The sequence below is a fragment of the Halichoerus grypus genome, chromosome 3, assembly GCF_964656455.1.
Source record: "Halichoerus grypus chromosome 3, mHalGry1.hap1.1, whole genome shotgun sequence".
In the NCBI taxonomy this organism is placed as follows: domain Eukaryota; kingdom Metazoa; phylum Chordata; class Mammalia; order Carnivora; family Phocidae; genus Halichoerus; species Halichoerus grypus.
In genome coordinates, this window is record NC_135714.1 from 192,653,949 (window position 1) to 192,674,455 (window position 20,507).

At 45.1% G+C, this 20,507-nt stretch overlaps 1 non-coding gene across 1 annotated transcript; it reads right to left on the reverse strand.

The window, feature by feature from the left end:
• Positions 1–488: 488 nt before the first annotated feature.
• TRNAR-CCU (transfer RNA arginine (anticodon CCU)) lies at positions 489–561 on the reverse strand. The gene has a single exon. It is a non-coding gene; the product is annotated as a tRNA-Arg (tRNA).
• Between the last annotated feature and the right edge of the window lie 19,946 nt (positions 562–20,507).

Below are 20,507 nucleotides of genomic sequence, written 5' to 3' on the forward strand. Positions count from 1 at the left end.
TGGGGCTCAATCCCAGGACCCTGGGATCATGACCTGAGCGAAAGGCAGACGCTTAATGACTGAGCCACCCAGGTGCCCTTTCTTTTCTTTTTCAATGGCCAGAAGGTTGCAGCCAGTTCCTCATATTCAGGCTGCACATTCCGTTTAGGCTGTGGGCCCAGAGGCAGGAGTCCTGTCTAATTCACAAGTCTCTGAGCCCCACGTCTGGGCTGGGCCCTAACTGCCTGTAACTGAGGCCCCCTGGGCCTCACCTGGGGTCACCACTGCCCACTCACCAGTCATTCTCTCCCCTCCCGAGGGGGCAAATAATAGCCTTTAATTAATGATGACCAAATTTTGATTTATTGAAAAATTCAGACTCTTTAATTGTTCAGTATCCTTCAACATTTCTGAAAAAGCTTTCCATGATTTTTAAGTGTCAAGACCTGGGGATTTTCAAGATTTTCGTTGTAATTTTTTTTTAAAGATTTTATATTAAGTAGTCTCTATACCCAGCGTGGGGCTCGAACTCACAACCCTAAGATCAGGAGTCACATACTCTACCGACTGAACCAGCCAGGCACCCTTCTTTGTAATTTTTCTTCTCCTTTCTTCTGGACCATGGAATAAACCTTGCTGTGTTATGTGGGGTCTTACAGTTGTTACTTTTTAGTGACAGTGAGTCTCTTGAGTACTTAAGGAAGATATTAATGAAAATTGTACCACTGTATGAAAATTTGAAAATGTAGCCTCCACAGCTCATGTGGAAATCTGCACAAGTTTTATAATCTCCTTATATATTTCCTTTTATGTGGTACAGTTTTAAGAATGGATTTTGATATATTTGGGTACATTTCTCAATCTTCCAGAAGGGCAGATTACCTAGGCTGAACTGTTAGAGCCCTTCAAGAATTCAGTTCCATCATCTGAATCCTAAAAAGGTAAATAATCTTGGCTCCAGATGAAGTCAGGATACCTTTTCAGTGAAACCCCTGAGCTCAGAAAGCTCTGGAAGAGCACACTGGTGTGCGTAACGCACAGGAAGATGAACACTGACCACAGTGACATTTTGTGTGGTGACAGTTTTCCAGCTCAGATAAACCTTCAAAGCAGCGGGCACTGAAGTCATGAATTTATATCAGTCTGTGTCGTCTCTGAAACTGTTTTTAAAAAATTTCATCCTCTAAAAGATCCATATCTGGGGATGTTAACAGCGAAGAGAAAATATACCTTCAAAATGATTGCATCATGAGTTGGTGTTCAATGTTTATTGTTTTCCCACAGTTAATGCTGGGAACATTGGGGCAATCAGCATTGTATATTACTAAGGAGAAAGGGTTGTATCTTTTCTTTTCAGGGGAGGGATATCCAGTCATTTCGATGAGAAATCTCCAGTGGATGTTTCTGAGCTTTGTGAAGAGCAATTTACGATAAAACCAGGAGAGTTCTCATTCCCAGAAAGAAGACTGCAGTGGACAGATGCCTCCGGAACGGCAGAACTGCTACAAACACATCACACACTAAGCCATAACAGCAGCTGGAGTTCTTTCTTATTTGGAAAGTGATGCACATTTCTAATTTATGGAATAAGGTGGAGAGAGAGAGCACATGCACAGGGGGAGAAGCAGACTCCCCGCTGAGTGGAGAGCCTGATGCGGGGCTCAATGCAGGACTCGATCTCAGGACCCTGGGATCATGACCTGAGCCGAAGGCAGATGCTTGACAGACTCAGCCACCCAGGCACCTCCAGTCCAGCCTCTTTTATACTTCTTCAGTGTCATTCCCTCTTTACTCTGCTTCTTTGGAAATGGCCCCATGTGTTCTGGTTTCGTACTCCAGAATACAGATGTGGCACTTGGGTATGAGCCCCAATGAAAGCAGGTTGGACTGTTTTTACAACCTACTTTGGTTCTGCTGTTTATACTGATCAAACCTGGGGATAGGAAATTCTTCAAGTTCAGTCTTGCTCAATCAAGCTCTGTTTAGTGGTGAGGGTAGAATTTTTTGCTTGTTAGAAGTGTTTATTTGCCGTGTCTCATCATCTTTGTCTACTGCTCCCTCAGAATCCCTTGAAAATGGGTGGTCTGAAGCAGGGTTAGGATATTCTTATTTCTCATAGCATTCCTTAGTCAGATCCCAACACCTCAACATTTATCGTAGTCAGTGAACACCCATTCAGACAAAACTTACAGAAGGAACTCAACAGAAGGAATATCTCATTCACTCTTTGATGGATATCTCATTCACTCTTAAAGCAAACAATAAAATGTCCTTGGCCTTGTGAGGAGGAGTGAAAGGCAATGTCCTGATTGACCCATCCCTACTGTGGAACAAAGCGGGGGATGAGTGGGAAAGATCCTAAGCTCCTTCTAGAGGCCAGCTTCACCTCCATTCTCATCTGAACGTAGAGGTCCTCTTCTGGATCTCATTTCCCTAGTGACAAGGGAGTGGTACGCATGTCCATGGACCTGTCCTGCCTGACCAGTGGAGGAATCACTCTGATAGCCTTCTCATCTATGTGTAGGGTGGTCAGAAATGAGGGAAACAATAACTGGGATAACCATTGGGTTTGTTATTCAACAGGTGGTTGGAATAGTCAGTACTTAGCATACGAGAAAAGCCTGCCAGAGGCCGTCTTGATCAGATATATTGCCAGTCACTGAGCTGTATGGCAGGAGACAGCCGTCTACCTGGTAAGTGTGCGGCTTATTAAACTTGTAAATTCAAGGACTGCTTTTCCTTCTTATGAGTTTACTACTTGTTTTATTGATCTTGTATATGCTGCTGTGAAGTGAATTTCTGTCACCAAGGGACTTTTTGTGGTGTTTCTCTGTGATTCCTCAAGATAACTATAATTGGAAGTTTCTGGTGAATTTTAATGTTTTATGTAACCTAAATAAAAATTGGAATTTAGTTCTTTAGTTCTGAGTTTCCTCTTGTGGCAGTTGAATTAAATTAGTATTTAGAAAACAAAGCTTCCTTTATTCTTTTCTTTTTTCTTCCAAAAGTTATTTAAGATAATTAAAAACTGGGTTTCCAAACACTATCATAGAAGAAGGATTTGAAGATTTAGATGAAGCAAACCTCGGGTGCCTAGTGCAGGAAAACACATACATTATTTTAAAGAGGTAAGAAGCTTTATCATATTGTTTAAAGAGGCTCTTTTTTAAGGTCACACTGTTGCACTTACCTTTTTCCCTGTGGTTTCATTTCCTTTCTGAATGTATATTTTCACCCAAGAATAAATTCTAACCTAGTTTTGGAGAATGGTTAATGATCTTTTTAAGAAAATTAAATTGTCGTAATTCATAATTATGCATGATTCGTGCATGCTTTCATTTGATGGAGTTTATTGAAAGCATCAACTTTATTATAAGCAGCTTGCTTTTCTGTAAACCCTCAGTAGCCTAAAACTGAGCTGGGCTGTATTTCTACACATACATTTATCCTAGTTGATTTCAAAATTAGATCTCTCATTGTCCCAGTACAATTACAACTCACAGTATTTTATTTAAAGGTTTGATATTCATCCTGAAGTAACACGAGGAGAGATCTGTACTCTTTGGGAAACGCTGATCACAAACCAAGACAAGACTGAACTTCATGGAGTTTGTAAGACATTCTGGTCACTCACCAAGATCTGTCCATTTTCCCAATGCCAAAATTAGCCTCCCGAGAAGAGGTGACAGCTACTTAAGATGTGTTCCAAGATACTCAGCTGTGATGCAGACATACTTGTTGATAGAGTACGAGCAAAAGTAGACATCACATCCCCACCTAGTCCTGGTGAGGCCTGTGAGTGGCCTGAGCCTCTGTCTACTCTTGTCCAGGCTTCCCAGCTCCATTTGCTGTTAGGCCTCAGGATGAAAGCTGCTCATGACTAACCAACGGATTCTGGTCTCCCAGGCTGAGGTTCAAAGGACAGCATGGCAGCGAGTACCAGTGTCACTTGTTAGGATTTCTCCCCAAATAACAAATGCTCCACTGTTCATATCTGTCAACACCACTCCTGTCCTCACAGGGAGTGACTCTAATCCCAACTCTAAAGCTCACTATGTAGCTTCTGGTTCCCCTCACTCTTTACAGTGAATACGGGCTGTATTTCATATAGTCTTTCACAATTCTGTTGTTTACAACCCACTTTTTCTTTTTCTTTTTCTTTTTTTTTTACACAATAGAAGCTGCTCCCCAAAGAGAAATTCACTGAATATTTAAAAAACATATTTAGACAATTTAAGCATAATCGTTTTTAAGCCAGCTGCCTAGTCACTTAATTTTGACACATGAGAAAGATGATTAAGGGTTTGGGGCAGTGATGGAGTCTTGGGCACTCGGGGTACATTGGCTTATTATGGTTAAGTAAGGATAGTTGGATTTGTGGGCCTGGATTAAGTGTTGGTTTGTATCAGTCTTTTATTATGAAATTGATTTTGGCCATTTTCACCTCTCATTAGGAGACTTTTATTTTTGTTGCTTCCTTTTCTCCTTTGGGTTTGACCTTGGTACTGTTCAGTTTATACTTACTGTGATGATGGTTTTTTGGAGGGGGCAGTGACTGGTAATAGCTGACTTAAAAACCTCATGAGCTCCCCCTGCTGTTTCGCAGCTGACAATACAAGCCCCATTCAGTTTTAAATCCCGGAGGCAAGTAAGTGAAAGAATTGGAGAGCCCTTTCTGGGTTTGCTTGATCCAAGAGGCAGAAAATGCTTTTTAACTTTCTCCTGAAAACTTACCAAATCAGAAAGGAAAGGGAGGCTCTTTTAACATTTTATCCGGGCTGTCTCTGAAGCTAGGAGACAGGTCTACACCACTTTTGAAAAACTGCCAACGAAGAATGAAGAAATACATAATTAGGTCACCTCATGTCTGAAATGGATGGGCTGCACCCGGGAGATGTGTTTTTAGTCATTTCCTATTTGATCTATAAAGGTTTGGGGGAAAATGTTTTTAAAATAAGCCACTGATATGATTTCTGTTGTGTTTAATTTTTTCCCCAACACTTCTTGAAACTTGTGGTTTGATTTAAATGTATGCACCTAGTGTGACTTTTCAAGCTAAAGATAATTAAATAGCACACAAATCGCATTTGTCAATCAATATTTTTCTTATAAATGTGCAAGCTAATAGGGTACCATGCTATATCACAAATTAAAAACATCAGAAGATATGCATTCATCAGACTACAAATATATATATTGGAACACCTGCTAGTCATCGATAGGATGGTGAGCGAAACAGGTTTCTGCCTTTGTATAATGCATAGTCTATTGGGGTAGGCATTCATGAAATAAAAATTCAGATAAAACACAATTAAAAATTATGAGTGATCTGTTGGATATGACACCCAAAGCAAAGCAACAAGATGAAAAAATAGGTAATTTGGGCTTTATCAAAATTTAAAACTTTTGTGCCTGAAGGGACACTATCAACAGAATGAAAAGACAACCCAAGAATGGGAGAATATACTTGCAAATGATATATCTGATAAAAGGTTAATATCCAGAATACATACATAACTCCTACAACTCAACAGCAAAAAACCAACCCAATTTAAAAATAGGCAAAGAACTTGGGGCGCCTGGGTGGCTCAGTCGTTAAGCGTCTGCCTTCGGCTCAGGTCATGATCCCAGCGTCCTGGGACCGAGTCCCACATCGGGCTCCCTGCTCCGCAGGAAGCCTGCTTCTCCCTCTCCCACTCCCCCTGCTTGTGTCCCTGCTCTCGCTATCTCTTTCTCTGTGTCAAATAAATAAATAAAATCTTTAAAAAAAATACGCAAAGAACTTGAATAGACATTTTTTCCAAAGATATGCAAATGGACAATAAACATATGAAAAGACGCTGGACATTTATCATTAGAGAAATGCACATCAAAACCACAATGAAATGCCACTTCACCCCCTTTAGGATGGCAAGTATAAAAACAAACCAGAAAATAACAAATGTTGCTAAGGATGTGGAGAAATTGGCAACTCTGCGCACTGCCGGTGGTGCAGTCACTGTGGAAGACAGTATGTGGTTCCTTATAAAATTAAAAATAGAATTACCCTATGATCCAGCAATTCCCCTCCTGGGTATATACCCGGAAGAACTGAAAGCGGGGCTCGAAGAGATATTTGTACCCCCACGTCCACAGCAGCATTATTCACAGTCGCCAACAGGTGGGAGCAACCCAAGGGTCCATGGACAGATGAATGGACACACAGAATGTGGTCCGTACCTAGACGGGAATAGTATTCAGCCTTAAAGAGGAAGGCGATTCTGACACATGTGAGAACACAGGTGAACCTTGAAGACATTATTGGTCAAGTGAACTAAGGCAGACCCCAAAGGACAAATGTTGACTGATTCCACTTAGGTGAGATACGAATAGCAGCCAAATTCAGAGACAGGAGAACGGTGGTTGCCAGGCAGTAGGGGAGGGAGGAATGGGGGAGTGGTGGTTTGAGGGATACAGAGTTTCAGTAAGGGAAGCCGAAAAGGTTCTGCGGACGGACGGTTGGTGATAGCTGCCCAGCCGTGTGAATGTACCGAATGCCACGGAACTGTACACGTAGAAATGGTTAAATTGGCAAATTTTCTGTTAGGTCTATTGACCACAATTTAAAAGAATCATGATAAGTAATTTGAAGGGAAAAAAGCAACAGGTTTCTCCTACTGGATTTTTAGTGGCTAAGTGAGGGGCAGTTAGGTTTAGTAGATGGTCCAGGAAGGCTTGCTGACACCGGCAGGGAAAGGGAGAGGGGGAGAGAGGGAGAAGGTGCGAAGGCCCCATGCGGAGGGGCAGGGAAGAGCGGGCAGGTGGGCGGCACAGGGAGACCCGTGGGGAGAACAGCGGTGATGGGCTGGGGCGTGGGGCAGGCCGCGGGAACTGCAGCGGCGAGATGTTACTGAAGTCATTAGTGGGGGAGGAGAGGAAAATAGGATCCAAACTCCACGTAAACAGGCCGCTCCGAGCGCTGCGTGGAGAGCAGATTTTGAGGAGCCGGAAGCGTGGCCTGCGAGTCCCGGGAGGCTGTGCAGCGTGTGGCTGGGGCTCTGCCAGCTCGGGAGGACCTGTGCGCGCGGAGGGGTAAGATGAGGTGAAGGACTGTACGCACAGGTCGGGGGGGTGCCGAGGACGACTCCCTGGTTAAGCGGCCTGTCCTTGCCATGGGACGCTTCAGTGGCGCGTGACTCAGCCTGATTGGAAAAATAGGATCTATTTATTCTTCCTCAGGAAAAATGAACTGCTAAGGTACTTTTAATTCTTCAGAGAACAGCGCTCCATACATTTTGGTTATTAGCATGCCCGTTCTGAGCCATCCATTACCAAGATCAAACCTAATTTCTGACTAACTGGATGCTAGGAAATGATGAGGACAGTGATGGGTAACTGCCTGTGCTCTTTTAAACGCTGCTGGGCCAAAAGTGCATTCAGAAGATAAAAGGTGACGTAAAGCTACATTGCAGAATTTTCAGTGAGGTCACTAGAACAGTCTGAAGCTTTAAAGCCCTTTTTTTTTTTTCCCCTTCAATATGACTGTAAGTAGTATCTGGGAAGCAAGCAGGGAGGAGGCCAGTGTATTCGAGTGGAAGAGGAGAGAAGGTGTCCATTCCATGGAGCTTCGTAGGTGTGGTGTCAGTGAATAAACTCGGTAGGCCAGGCCAGCGTCTACCTAAAGCAGTGAGGGACTGTGCTTTCCTCCGTGTCAGAAGAGTGATCAGGCCAGCGAACTCTCAGGGCCCAAAGGGGGGTGTGCACGGACAGGGCGGGCACCTCCATGGCCGAGAGCCAGCCGAGAGCAGGATGCGGCAGAGGGCAGAGCAGGCCCGAGCGGGAGCAACACCGAAGGAGCCCCAGGGGAAATGCGAGGCTTACTAATGGCTCGTTCCAGTGTAGCAAAAATGAAGTGCTTCGTTTTGGCAAAGGACTCAACCCTGAGTCTGTTCCAGCCTCTGGATCCAGCAGCAGGAAATGAAAGAGGAACGTGGGGAGTTGCCCCCGAGTTGATCACCAGCAAAATCCAGCCTCAGAGACACCCTGCAGGACAAATGGTTTGCGCTTTCCAACAGAGAAATTGTAAGCAATTGAACGGGGTGGAGGGGAGGTTCTATAGATTAAAAGAGATTTAAAAGGCATATCAAAGATTTTCAGATGAGCAGGATAGGAACTAAACTGTATTATTGTCCAGGGATGCACATTTGGGTGATAAAGCTATTTTTTTTTTTTTAAAGATTTATTTATTTGACAGAGAGAGACACAGTGAGAGAGGGAACACAAGCAGGGGGAGTGGGAGGGGGAGAAGCAGGCTTCCCACTGAGCAAGGAGCCCGATGCGGGGCTCGATCCCAGGACCCTGGGATCACGTCCCGAGCCGAAGGCAGACGCCCAGCGACTGAGCCACCCAGGCACCCCGATAAAGCTATTTTTAAACATCCAAGTAGGGGCGCCTGGGTGGCTCAGTCGGTTAAGCATCTGCCTTCGACTCAGGTCATGATCTCAGGGTCCTGGGATGGAGCCCCCAGTTGGACTCCCTGCTCAGCACGGAGCCTGCCTCTCCCTCTCCTCCCTGCTCATGCTCTTTCTCGCTCTGTCTCTTTCTCAAATAAATAAAATCTTGAAACATCCAAGCAAGTGATTGCTGCAAAAGTCAGAACAGCGGGTACGTCGTTGGGGAGCGAGGGCTTGGAACTGGGTGACATGGAGATGGCAGAGTTCTGTTTTTTGACCTGCGTGGTGGTTAAGTGTATCCACCTTAAAATACACCATTCAACCAATCATTGTTTTATGTGGTTTTCTGCATCTTTATTTAATTTTGCAATAAAAAAGATTAAAAGGTGTTTAGTTCTTATTAGGCATTTTATTATCTTTTGTCTCTTCCCCAACATTCATGATGCTCTCACCATCACCACAGTGCGATTCGGCCATGTTTCCCTTGGAGTTTTATTCTTGTGCGCAGGTAATTCACGTTCCCGAAACCACTGTTACTCGTTTCTGTGTCGCCTTCATAAGGATCTATTTTGGTGGCTTGCTTGTGGTTCGACCTTTGGGTTGCTTCCACGACTGTAGGTATTGCTTGTCACTTGTTGTCTAGTTTGGAAATTGGGGTTAGCTTAATAAAGACAATATTGTTTTAATTTGATAGTATATTTTAATAGGAATAGTAGGAGACTCCATGTTGTGTTGCATTCTTGCTCTTTTCAGTTTAATCAAGAAATGAGCCTAATCTTCAAGCTTCAGTTACTCTGAGGAGGGACTGCCATCTGTCCTTTATAGACCTTTCTTGAGCCCTTACTCTGTGCTAACCTCTGCTAGATTCTGGTGCTAAAGAGAGGAATGTAATCTTTTGCCCTTTTATTTATTTATTATTTAATCTAGTGCCCTTTTAAAAGGTTCAGAAACAATCAATCATCAAAATTTATGCAGAATTATAAACTTGAATAAACTGATATTGGGCTTCAACTCTGTAGAGAGAAATCCTGTGTCAATGCTACAAACACTGGTCCCTCCATCTCCATTTTTGCACGAGAGACTCAGTCCACACAGAAATCAGAGTGATCTTTTTACTTATTTAAAAAATTCTTTTTATTGAAGTGTAGTTGACACCCAACGTTGGATTAGTTTCAGGTGTACGGCATGGTGATTCAACTCTGTGCGTTATGCCCTATGCTCACCAGAAGTGTAGCTCCCATCCGTCACCATACATTCTCTATGCGGTGCCGCTCATTCGATATTCATTCCATAACCGGAAGCCTGTACCTCCCTTCCCCCTCCACCCATTTTGCCCTTCCCCCACCCCTCTCCTTTCTGGCAACCACTAGGTTGTAGAGTGATCTTTTTAAAAGGCATATCCGGTAAAATCTTAAGACAATTCACTAGCCATATGGGCAACCGTGAACTCCTTAGAAGTTCCTCTTTCACGCTTCTGAGCTTTCACACAAGATGTTCTTTCTACCTGAAACCCTCTTCCTTTACTTCCCCAACTCACTTCTTATACTTCCTTCAGGCATCAGCTGGTATGTCCCTTTCTCTTTTCCATTTGGGTTGGGAGCTTTTGCTCTGGACACTGCCCCCCACCACCACCCCAGCAACCCTGAATGTTCCTTTTTAGCATTTATCACACTTGAATAGTTGGCTTACCTAATTTCTTCCCCATTAGGCTATATAACTGCCCTCAGGCCATCACTTGCCTTACTCCCCATTTCCTCAGTCCCTGGCGTGGGCACTTAACCGGCACAGAGGGGGCTTTGGCAGTGGAATGAGTAACACACAGAAGTGCCTAATGACAGTGGGAGGTGGGACATCAGAGAAAGCTCTCCAGAAGAGCTGGTGGTGCCCTCTCGAAGGGGAGGCTGGAGTACCCAAGGTAAAGAAGGGAGCTGAGGAGGTTGGGATGGTGGTGGAACAACTTTCTAGACGAAAGGGCCAAGAGCGTTTGCAAAGGCAGGAGAGGGCTTGACTAGTTCAGGAAGCTCCAAGAAGTTTGGAAGCCAGAATTGTAACAGGTAGAACAGGCAAGTTGTTTAGACCCAGTGACCCTTCCTATTCAGAAAGACTTAATTTATGAGAAGGACGTTGTTCAGAGAGCTGTGATAGAACATCACACACCCTGGTCTGTGTGGCGCCCTGCTGAAGAGATGCTCCATGTGATGGGTTTCTGGTTCCTGTCTCTTAGGTGCGATAGTTACCGGATGATCTCAGGAAGAAGTTTCAAGAATTTGGTCCCTCTCACACTGGATTTACCAGGAAGGCAGATTTTAAGGTGATTTTGACTGGCTTGTGCAACCTCCTGAATGAATATGAGTGTGAAATGCTGGGAAGGAGACGTGACACTAAAGGAGATGGAAGGTGAGTCGGGTCTAAAGAACGAAGTACTGTTTGTATTTACTCATAAAAGAATGTACCATTTTGGGGCACCTGGGTGGCTCAGTCGGTTAAGCATCCAGCTCTTGATTTCATCTCAGGTCATGATCCCAGGGTCATGGGATTGAGCCCCATGTCGGGCTCTGTGTTCAGTGGGAGTCTACTTGAGGATTCTGTCTCTTTCTCTCCCTCTGACCCTCCCCTGCTCTCTATCTCTCTCATAAAATAAATAAATTTTTAAACGTACCATTTTATAAAATAAAGAGAATTGTAAAATGACTCAGTTTGTGTGTATGCATGGACTATCTTTTAAAGGATACATAAAAACTGGTAATAGTGATCTCTTCCCAGGAGAAGCACAGGATGGCTGAGGGCAAAGGGGGGAGGGACACTGACTTTTCACTGTTTGCCCTTTTGTACTTTTAACATTTTATTTCATATAAATGTATTTGTTATTTAAAACTTATTTTAAAATTAGTGTGTGCACAGTAAGGTTTTAAGGAAACCTATAAAAAATGTTAGTGCTTATAACTGGATGGTAGGATTATAGGTGTTTTTGTATTTTCCTTATACTTTCGAATGTGTTTACAGCCTTCTGCAATGAGCATCGATTGCTTTTGTAATTAGTCTTTTAATGTTATATTATTTTTTGAAACCTGCATTTTAGAGACTGTACATTGGGACAGCCAACTGCCCAATTCTGAAGTCCTGGAGGACCACAACTTTACACAAGAAGAGTATTCCCAAGCTTAGATCCAAACCCTACTCTTGTAAGAAAGTGGGAAAATGTTCCTGATGGTGGCAGCCACTGCAGGGAGGAAAAGGAGCGGGGCTGGGAGGCAAACATACTGTAGTTCAAATCCCAGCTCTGCCACAAAGAGACTTTGGGTGACTCAGGACGAGTCTCTGAGTTAGCTCTCATCTGAAACTTGAGGGTGACTGTGGAGATGAAATGGGGCAACAGCGCAACAGCTTGGGAAAGCGCCCAGCGCTGTGCCAGGTCAGAGAAGACAGCAAGGAGTGCCTTTGGGGGACTGAGCTCTCAATCGTCATCAGCTCAGCTAAGGCCACCCTGAACGGTGTGGTAGTGTGGTCGCAGTTTTAAGACACATCCCCTAGCCCTACTCCAAGCTTCTCTGAACTCTCTCTAGAACTTCTGGAGCTGCCCCTGTGCCTGGCACCTGGCAAGTCCTAACAAGAGATCTCTTCCTTTCTTCCATTCTTGATGTCTTCTGATGCAGAGAGGAAAACATGAACATTAAGACTGGTTCAAGAAGAAAGAGACAGCGAATTGAAAGGATAAACTTTTTCCCCCAAAATTCAATATTATTAATAGGTCATCAATCTCAAAGGAAATTGTTTTAGTCTACATAACAATCCCATGCAGACTTCAGCCATGATAGCTAGGTTCCTGGGTAGACCATTGGCCAGGCACTGCTGTGGTAACTATTCTCCCATCCTCCCTATGGGGTAGGTACTATCAGTCCATTTAACTAGGGAACTGAGGCTCAGAGCTGTTAAATAATTTGTTCAAGGTCATACAGCTAGGACATGGTGGAGCCAGGACTCCAACCCAAGCAGTTCAGCTCCAGAGCCAATGTTCTTAATCACCATGCCTCTAAGTGAGTATATTTAATGCCTCAAATAATGATGCTGTTTGACTTATTTTAAAAGTCCAGAAAAAACATATAGACCAGAGCATCATTTTCATATGATTTTGTCAATGTTTCTGAAGCCATTTCAGAGATAGATTTGTAGGAGTGAGTGGGCACAGTGTTGCTGCAAGTAAGCATCCCCCTTCACCTGAGGTGAGTCAAGATCAACATCCCATTAGAGAAGAGTAGGTAGTTCTGAGCAGGCTGACCAGTCGCCTAGGGAATAAGGTACTCTGAACTTTTCTTTGCCTCTGAAATGTGGCATTTGCGAGAGCCTGGCATGAGAGAGACCTCTGTACTCCTGAGCAATGGAGGAAGTCAGCGTGCCTGATGTTGAGTCTGGGTTAGTATCAAGCAGAGAGGCCCGAGAAGTATGTGGGGGCCGCAGTAGGAAGACCTGAACAGGGAACTTGGACTTTATCCTAAGAGCCCTGGGAAGGCATCGAATAAGGCTGAACAGGGGAGTTTGGGATCTGTATGTTAGAAAGAAATCACTCTGGCGGCCATGTTGACAATGAATTCGAGGAAGCCACCAGGGAAGCTGGGACAAGGGGCGGGAAGCTGGAGGGGGACGTTGTTGGGCTGGGCTCTGGCTGTGGCAGAGGAGACAGAAGTGAGCAGATTCAAGACGTGGGAGGTAAAATCAACCAGACATGATGACTGTTTGAATGTGGAGTTCAGGAGAAGGGAGAGGGACAGACCAAGGGACAGTGGTGGATCAGGGGGAGGCAGATGGTGAGTCTCCCTGGAGGTAAGGAGATCTGAAAAGAAAACGGAAGCACTTTCCCTTCTGTAGCGTAGGATATCTCTGCCTACATTAAGGAACTCCAAAGAAACCCTCAGGATATGTGGTCCTACCCAATAAGACAAAAAGTTGGTGATGGGGACAAGAAGGGGTGGGTAGAGAAAGAAGGGGTGAAGAGAAGGGAGGAAACATTTATGTTTTGATATATTTATATATTTGGGGAGAAAGAGTTTATTTGTCCAATGATTTTCTCTCCTGTAGCTGCAGGGTGACTAGAAGACCCTACAGAGGGCTTTTTAAGAAGCTGGATGTTGATAGTTTCCCTCCCAGAATTCAGGTCAGTACTTCGGCTCTGCAGCTTCCTCCTTAATGAGGATGAGGTTCATCGTGTCCTGGCAAAGTATGACCAGACATTAGATGTAAAAACACACCACAAACTCCTTTTTGGAAGAAGCTTGCAAACCACAGCAAACACCTCATGCTCCCAAACCACCATCAGGTGCAACATACATTCATCATATATTCTCATTCTCCGCATCCCTTTGTTATTACCCACAGGACTGTCCTCATAGGAAGTCATTCGATGCTTCTTGGGACTCACTTGTTTCCTAAAATCCATCATCCTCCAAAGCATATTCAGCTTTGCTGGTGTCTCTCTCTCTAATTCATAATTGAACAGATTTGAAAATGTTGTCTCACTGATAAATGTTCTTTTCATACCAAGAAAGCAGGTAACACAATCCTACTTTCAGTAGTTTTAGAATTTCTAAAATTTCTCTTTCAGTTTTTAATTGCATTCTAAGAAATGTTTCACTCTGAAACAACGTTGTCCCTTTGAAATTACTGATGCAGCCATGAAATGCCTCCCCCCAACCCCCAGCCCGGAGCCTCCCCTCAGCACATATGTTTGGGCCATCATCAGCCAGGGGCTCGGGGTCAGAACAGGTATAATTCAGCTCTAATTTGACAATACCCATGGTGCTCGGGTCCTTTTGACTGAGTTGTAATATAATTCAGATGAGGTTCCATTGTATTCATCTCTGCCGCTTTACTGGATGTTAGAGGAGGAAGGGTTTGTGAGACCAGGGACTCTTCACGCTTTCACAAATTTATTGTTTGTGGCTTATGGCCAGAATATACAATTTGCAAATGACCCTCCCTGCAATTTGACTTTTTCCAGAACAACTTCTCTAAGTGTCCGGAATTGGCTCCCCCGACTTCCCCCAGGTTTGCTGAGGATGTAGGGGGTTGCAGTCATGGCTTTGCCACCTGAGTGGGATAGACTACATCCCAGAAGCTCAGAGCGGCGTTGTACCTTATAGTCCGGAGGCTTGTGCGCATTCTCCCCATGGCTACCTTCTAGCACTTGTTTTTCTCTGCTAAGTACACTTTAGGTTGTATTTCAAAAGAGCAACAGGGCTAGGTCACAGGTTTATATTCTGACATAGATATAAAATAGGAATCATGTTTATGTAGAAAATGAAGTCCTGGTGTTTAGTGCATAGAAATGAAACTCTTTTATTGTGGAAGACCTCTAGGGGCGCCTGGGTGGCTCAGTCTGTTAAGCGTCCACCTTCGGCTCAGGTTGTGATCCTGGGGTCCCTGGATTGAGCCCTACATCAAGCTCCTCACTCAGCGGGGAGTTTGCTTCTCCCTCTCCTTCTGCTTCTTCCCCTGCTCATGCTCTCGCTCGCTCGCTCACTCACTCTCTCAAATAAAAAAATAAAATCTTAAAAAAAAAGACCTCTACCGATGGACCGACCTATAACAAAACAGGGATAGAGGGGATGGACTTTCATTTTGTCAAACCTTGCAAAAGGTCTCCTAGAAATATTGTATTTAAAAAGTTTCATCATATTTATAAAGTTTTAACTAATGGATTTTTATTGACTCTTGCTTCTAAGCTACACATTATAAATGAGGCCAGTCAGGAATAGACAGATTAAAAAGTGCTCAGGGTCCCAGCTCTGTTGGGGTCCTTTTTGCTCTATAGCTCAGCCCAGCATTCCTGCTCCATCTCCCATCCCCCCTTTTTCTGTGGCTTCGGTGGGATAGAATACAGCTCTCCCCCAGGCCCCCACTCGGCATCACACCGCCTACTGCCTCTTTGCTGCTTTGCTTCAGCTCTTCCCACTGAACAGAGGGTTTGTCCAAGATGATCATGGGACAGATTTGCAGACCTTCATCATGATTGCTGCTTATCTTCCAAGCCAACCAGAAATAGCTGGGTCCCTCAAGTTCTAACCTAGCCATTGTCTTCAGTGGGTGGCTCTTTCCTCTGGCTGCAGTTTGCCCACCCAATATGTGTGTCTACCTTCCTAGCTACACACACGGAGGCCCCCAGGTTCTCGGGTTTCAGGCTATCTGATTAGTTAGTCTTTTTTTTTTTTTTCTCCTCTCTGTGCTCCAAATCATCTGAGATGTAGATGTAGGTGTCAGGTGGAGATAAAAATGTCTCTTTTGCTACTGATCAGAGGATGCGCCTTCTGTGGGTGGAGAGAGGGGGGCTTGCAACACTTGACCTTAAACTTACCCCGAAGAAGTATAGGAAGACTGGAAATCTGCCAACCAGCCTAGTAGGGATGCTTGCTCGCTTCCTGTGGGCAGGTTGGCAGCCAGAGAGAGAAAGGGCTTCTGTGGCCAGCTGGGTGCCTGGGCCCACCTCCTGAGCACCGCCCTTGATAGCTGCAGACCAGGAAGGGATATCAGGAGTGTCAGAAGGATTACTCCAGGGATCCCCCCTCCACACGGGGAACACACACAGATACACTCTTATGCCAGGCCCCTGACACATGGAGAAGCAGATAGCAGGAGCCAAGCAATCCGACAGGTGAGGAGAATGAGGACTGAAGACCAAGCGAGCACGGGAGTGAGCACTTGGGACAGGGTCTCTCCAGGGCACAGCCTTTACCTGCCTCAAGGCTTGAGTCTGGAGCCAGCGGTGGGGCGGACAGGTGAAGACAGGTGAAAGGCTTGCATAGGAAAAGCGCAGGGGTGGAGGGAGATGCTGACAAGAACATAAAGCTGCCATAAAAAGTGTACTTAAGGAATATTGAATTTGTTTATTCGTGTACCCCATGTTCCGAAAGAGAATTTGCAACAGCCAAGATTTGTATGTTAACAGGCATTGATGTGTAATTGGAGAGAGAATGTGGGAATGTAGGTGTAAGAGCTGTTGCAGGATAACGTAAGGCCGTAAGGGGAGAGTGCGAGAGATGGTACGCCAGGGTTATCAGGGGGGCTCGGATTATCAGTCACAACTGGGAGAAGGGCTCACAGCCCCCAGATTGACCATGTGCTGGAATTAGAGCTCCTTAGCCCCACTTGCCCTAAATGGAGAATATTGCCTTGTTCCAGAACAAGCCTTGGGGTTTAAGATTTGTTTTGGGGGGCGGGGAAGGTTCAGATTTTTTTTAATGATTGCCTTGACATTTTACTTTTTTCTTTGAGGTGGCCGCAAGGGTCTGACTCTTTAGGAGAAAGGAGGGAGTACTAGATAATTATTATTATAATAGCTAACATCTATTGAACATTCACTATGGGCCAGACACTGTCTAGAGTGCTTTGAGTGTACCAATTCGCTTAATCCTCCTAGCAACCCCCATGAGGTACAGGCACTTTTAATATCCCTGTTTTACAGATGATGAAACAGACACAGAGAGGCTTAGCAACTTGTCCAGAGGCACACAGCTAGTACGCAGCAGAGCTGGAATGCAAATCCAGGTAGTTTGGCTCCAGAAGCCCCACTCTGAACAACTAATGGTGCAGAAGAGAAGGTAGAATCTGGCTCAGCCCAGTCTTGGATCTTTCTCATGTGAAAGGAGCAGAACCTCCATCAGGTGAGTTCAGAATTCAAATCTTGGACTTGGGGTCTGCATTTAGCTGGGCCCTCAGCAAGAGTTAACTGCCTTCACCCAGCAGGCCAAGCACTGTCTCCCGCTGCCAGACCACAAGGTAGAATTTCTAGGCAAAGTTGGGTATTACCGGTACGTTTTGGTCTCTGCTGAAGTGAGGAGGGATCTGAGGGCCAGAAACAAGAAGTCTAGGGGAGATGCAGAATTCCAAGAGGCTCAGCACTGTTGGGCAGTTCATTTAGTCATTCCACAAATGTTTATTGAGCACCTACTAAATGTTGCCTTCTTTTTCTTGGTGTGTTACTGTATGCAGATACCCATTACCAGGTTCCTAGGAATGCCATACTTTTGTGGGGTCCATGAAGCCCTTACATAGCTGCTCCTCCAGCTTCCTTGCCTGGTATGTAGCAGCCCAGACTGGAGGGCCCCCACTGATACATGGGCTGTGTTTGTTCAATAACGCTTGGAAGCACCAGTGAGCTCTGTATTACCACCCTTTCGGCAGGGGCAGCCGGAGAGCCCGGAACCGCCTACTTCTAGCCCTACAGAGCCACAGGGACCGACCCAAAGCACCAGCCATCAGCTTTGTCCCTCAAGCCTCTGGAGAAAACCTTTGATTTCATGGGGATGATTATTTTTATTCTTGCCCACTCAAGGATGAAGCCCAAGAAACAAGGGGTTGCCCCTTTCAGGGGCGTCACAATGGGTCACCTCCAGCCAAACCCACTGCGTTTTGTTTTTTGTTATTTCTGGGTTTGGTTGAGCCTCTCTTGGAAACCATTACTATACAACTTACTTAAAAGAAAGAGTGGAGGGATTGGGCCTAAGAGACTCAGACAGAGGCGGGGAGGAGGTGGGGGTTTGGGACAGCAAGGCTGGGAGGAATGTGTTGTCAGAGAAAGTGCAGGAAAGAACACTTTAAAGTCACAATCTGATCCGAATCAATTCCATTTTGTAGTGACATTTTTAATCTTTTGCAAAGTCAGACTATTCCAAGTTTGACTTTTGGCCAAGCCTGGAGAATTGGAACTTTGGAATGAAGGTTTCTGAAAAAGACACAACACACACACACACACACACACACACACACACACACACACACACACAGAAGAGGGAGGAAGAGAAAGGGGAGGGAGACTTTTATCCTAAAGTCATTGTAAACCCAAAGCAGGGTTTTATCCTCCACAGTTAAATGAGAAAGAAAAAAAAAAATCAAGAATACCAACATTTGAGGTACAAAGACTGTCATGGACCAGTGGAAGTTTGCAAAATTATATGTAAATGACCACAGTTTTTACTGTGGTGGCCCTGTGCATTCCCAAAGCTAATCCCAAAGAGAAAATCTACTTAGTAAAAGAAAGTTTTGTCTAATTTGGTTAACAGTTGAGAAGTGACAAAAATGCTGAATATATTAATAATTTATATTTCCAGGGTAACACTGTATCTTTAATGCTTCACTGCCAAAGGGAATTCAGATTGGCTTAATGCTCAGAGAAAAAAAAGCCTGAAAGGCCTTCTTCATATTCTGTATCCAGCGCTGATGAAAATGGGTGTAAGACATGTGTTCCAATAATAGGCACCATGCATTCTCCCATTTCTGCATAATTCACTTCCATTCCATACTGTGCAATGTATATTTGTGATCCGGAAGGCCTCCTGGCCTGACATTTGCTTTCAGGCTCCAGCTATATCAGTTCATAAGGGGAGGAGGTATTTGCATCTCACATTTTATAGATAAGTATTGTAGTGACATGGAGTATATGTTGGGCAAGAACTCCTTACTTGCAAGACCTTTTCTAAAGTTTATAGATTTCTCCTGCCCCCTCCTTCCACATTTAAATTTCACTTTATGGGCAATGTAATGAAGAGGGTTTATTTTTTGTTTTTTTTTTTCCTTATCTTTTCTTTCCTTTTTCTTTTTTTTTTTTTTTTCCGCCTGTCTCTGATTAAATCGAGTTTGATGGTTTACAAATTGCAGGTCATCCTATTCCATGACCTCAGTAAATAGTCTAGGTCAGAGCTCCCTTAAACCCTGTCCACAGAAATGGAATAAGTTAATTTATTGTCCTCCAGCTAATCTGGGAGAAGACAAATAATTGTAGTTTGGTTGAATGGCCTCTGGAAACAGGAAAACCTGCTACATAATTTCAAATTATTTATTTAAAGGGTATCAGAGCTAGGGAACAAAAAAGGAAATATAGGAACAAAGGAAAAAAAGCAATGAAGGAAAACAATTTAAATCGCCACAAACAACATGAGCCGTTTGGATACCTTGTTCATTTTACCGGTTTACATAAAACAATAGCAGGCTCATTTTGCTATTTGGGACTTTAGAAAAACATGATTTTTGTTTGCCATTTTAAGCGTATCGCTGTGTTGTGGGTGGGGTGCAGATCCAGTTGGAATTGAAAACCCTAATCTCCTAAAGATCGCTGGCCAAGTCTCCCCTGGGCCCTGAAAACTTTCCTCACGACGTTCTGGGTTGAGCAGAAGGTTAAAATCCAGCCTCTCTCTCCCGGGAAAGCGGGAAAGGGAGGCTTTTTCTCAGCGGCCTGAGAACCTGGACAGACTGCCCCGCGTCTGGGCCCCGCGTCTGGACCCCGCGCCAGTGGCGGATGGTGGGGATCTGCAGAGGGCACAGCCCCCTGGGGAGCGCGTCTCTCGACCTGGTCGTTGCCGGTGCTCACCCGGTTGCCTAGCGTCCCTGAAGCTGAGGGGATCTGTGCGCAAAAAGGCCAGGCCAGCTTCCCTGAACCCTCCGGCGGCGCTGAGTAGTCGTCATCCAAAAGTAACAAACTTCCTCGTACGTTGTTTTTGAGCCGTAACTCAGAAGTTACTTCCTCTCTCTATTTTTTTTTCTTCCCAGAGACGTGTTAAAGCTGTAAACTTAGTCCTGCATCTCGCCGGCCTGAGTTGCGCCGCTGTCCAGGCCAGCCGGCGCGTGGTGCGCGCGCGATTCCCGGCCTCGTGTCGCAGTAGGGAGGGCGCCCGGCTCGGAGCTGGTAAGAGTCCGCTAAAGCCAGTTCGGGGCGGGTCCTCGATTTGCATTTTCTGAGAGTCAAGGGCCCAGTTCTTCGCGCGCGCCCTGCTCCGAGGCAAATGCCCAAGGTGCGCACCTGTCGGGTGAGGGTCTGGAGCCCCGAGGGAGCCACGACTTCCGGCCCCGAAGCGAGGCTCCATTTAGGCTTTCCTCCCTCCTCCTCAGCCCCTGCGGCGCCCCCCGCCCCCAAGTACTGAAGATCATCACCTTGGCCCTGTCAGACTGGCGCCCTCGGCACCTCCAAACGTGGTTGTGGAGGAGCGGGAGGTAACAAAGAAATCCATCTCTTGGGTCTTTATCAGAAATCGTTTATTGCCAGGGGGGAGATCCTTCAGGAGACTAATTCGCTCTTGGCCTTCCCCCCACCCAGTTTTTTGTTGGCACAATATT